Raw genomic sequence first — 2500 nt, 5'->3', positions numbered from 1 at the left:
TGGAAATTTGCAATGCAACTTTTGGTTTGGTGATTTGTTCCAAAGCCTAGCAGTATTACAGTATGTTTGAGATAAATCGCTTATTTGTGCACAGTTATAATCCAGGAAGCAATCAGTCTTTTCTAACAGGCTTTTTATAACTTAGCTCAGTAAAGCTGGGCAGAAATAGAGTATTTCGTAGAAAAAAAAATAATGCTTGATTTTCTTGTTTAAGTAGAAATTGTAGATTGGCTACAAATTATTGACACTGGAATTCCAATAATACAGCATAGAACTGAAAATGCATTTTCAAAAATTGTCAAGTGGCTATGTGACTGCACAGTATTCCTATACTTATTTCAAACTTGTGGCAAGGATATTTTAAGGATGTACAACATGAAATGTTAACGATTACTGTTAGAGTACCTTTCCTCTCTGCTCAGAAGATTCTTAGAATACTTTAAAAATCTTTTGTCGGTGTCTTTAAAAAGCTGTAGTATACCATTTGTATATACAATTAGATTGAAGTACACAATTCCTTTCACCTGCCACTGAAATATAAAGAATCTACAGTGATGTGCAGCAGCTCTTTAAAAATCACACAGCAAATCTGCACAAAATGCCCTGTCTGGGACAGAAAGGGAAGAGTGCAATATCCCCCTGAAATTGTGAGGAAAGGATTGGGGGATTTGACTCTGGCATTTGGCCGTGGTACCACAGTGACTCATATGCATACTAAGTCAAACAGGATTGGAGTACTCTGCATTATCCAGAACATAAGTTTTCTAGATAGAAAAGCTATTGCCTAATACCACCTTTTGGGGCCTCTCCAAGAATGAAACAGTTGCTCCGGTGTTCTACCCTTAATAGTCTGTAGCCATGATAGCCACCTTGTGATTACCTCAGGCCAAACACTGTGTTTTAAGAAGTAACGTCCCCTGAAGCGATTTGTTTAACAGTTTTCTAACGCGCTGGCATATATTCTTGGCAAAATATGTATTAAAAGAGAATTAAAGTTGAGAATAGATATCAATGACTCCAGGCCACAAAACATTACAGAGCTATTTTAGGTACCCCAATAAGCAGGATTTACAAAACGAAGGGAATTTAGAATTGCAATTAAACTCTTAAGAGATCTTGACACAATAAAAGATAGATAAAAGTCAGTGAGTGTGCGCAAACATCATCCTCCATGTCGTATTGTTCTGTACATGTTCTTCTGAATGCTGCAGATGAGGCTCACTGGTAAACATACTTCAGAGCCTCTATCCTCCTGCTTTTCTTTACATCACTCATGGTATTCTTTCATCTGTAGCACCAGTTGTTGTTCCGTGTGTTGGCCATATTCTGTTCTCTTTTATTTTTCTTCAGCATGAGGTAATTACATTCTTTAAGAATCGTTTTTCTCATTCGAGAACTCAGAAGCAGGCTTATTTTGGCTTCATGATTATCATTTTTGCCTATTTCTTTTTCTTAACTGGATTTTTTTTCAAGAAGCTTTTTATCCACTGCTCATTCTATGTAGGAAGGACCTCGTTCAGGAGGTTTTCCACTGTCCTCCATGGCAACAATGCTGTAGTTTGCCTTTGCTTCAGATGAAATCCTTGAAATAATCAGTCCCTGATGTTTTTTGTACAAACATTGACTCTAAAATGTTGTCAGTATAGATTGATTTGTCATGAGGTGGAGAGGGACACACAGAGGGACAAGTGGTTGTGCTCATTTAATGGTCAGTTCGCACCCAACTTCTATTGTGTGTAGGGAGCTTTGTTTTTTTTAGAAAAATCACTTAATTGGAGGTAATGTCTTGATATCCTGGAAGTCCATGGAAATAACAGGCATTTCAATAGTTGACAATTTTAAGGAAAGTCTCTTGAGAAGAACAGTTCAGTTGAATGAGAAAAAAGGCAGTTATTTTTAAAGAATAGTATCAAAACCCTACAAAGCCAACACACATAATTTGAGTAAAGCCTCTATATAAGATTTCAATGAGTTTTAACTTCACAGTAAGTCTAATGAGTCTCTTTTGTTCTGCCAAGGGTCTTAGGAATAAAAGTGTTGGATTTCAAGGACCAATTTTACGTTTACTTTAGTTTGTAGACAAAATAATTTACTTTTAAGAGGGAAAAATAAATGCCTGACAGACGTGTGTATTACTTTCCTACCCTAAGAGGAAAAGTTAATTTAGCCACAGTTGGTATTTTTGAATTCCTGAACTGTAAAAACAAACAAACAAAACAAACAAACAAACAAAAAACAACAACAAAAAAACAAGTGCATCAGGGGAAGGGAAAAAAAAAAACTTTGGGGGAAGAAAAAATATAACGGAAGGAATTAAAACACCTAGAAACATTAACAGCCATACCTGATCATCTTGACTGTTCCTCCTTTCTGCTCTGACTGGATATTAAGCACCCAATGCATCTTATTACTGAGAGAGGGTTATTAATCCCATTTAAAAATAAATAAATCAATCCAATAGTGAGAATTCCATAGCCTTATTAGGTAATCTTTTTTAGTG

General features: G+C 35.8%; 1 long non-coding RNA gene across 2 annotated transcripts in view; it reads right to left on the bottom strand.

The window, feature by feature from the left end:
- The window catches only part of LOC310882255, a 3322-nt gene extending 828 nt beyond the window's left edge, over positions 1–2494 (bottom strand). Inside the window, exons 1-2 of one of the 2 annotated variants that reach the window (XR_014572870.1) lie at positions 2345–2494; positions 1–2195 (exon numbers count right to left, since the gene is read on the bottom strand). The exon at positions 1–2195 is cut by the window's left edge and continues 828 nt beyond it. This is a non-coding gene — a long non-coding RNA (uncharacterized lncRNA). The remainder of the gene's footprint in view (positions 2196–2344) is intronic. The other variant, XR_014572871.1, reaches the window with a different exon arrangement.
- Between the last annotated feature and the right edge of the window lie 6 nt (positions 2495–2500).

Source organism: Anser anser, assembly GCF_964211835.1.
Source record: "Anser anser genome assembly, chromosome: 1".
Taxonomy (NCBI): Eukaryota; Metazoa; Chordata; class Aves; order Anseriformes; family Anatidae; genus Anser; species Anser anser.
This window is presented reverse-complemented; position numbering and strand designations above follow the sequence as displayed.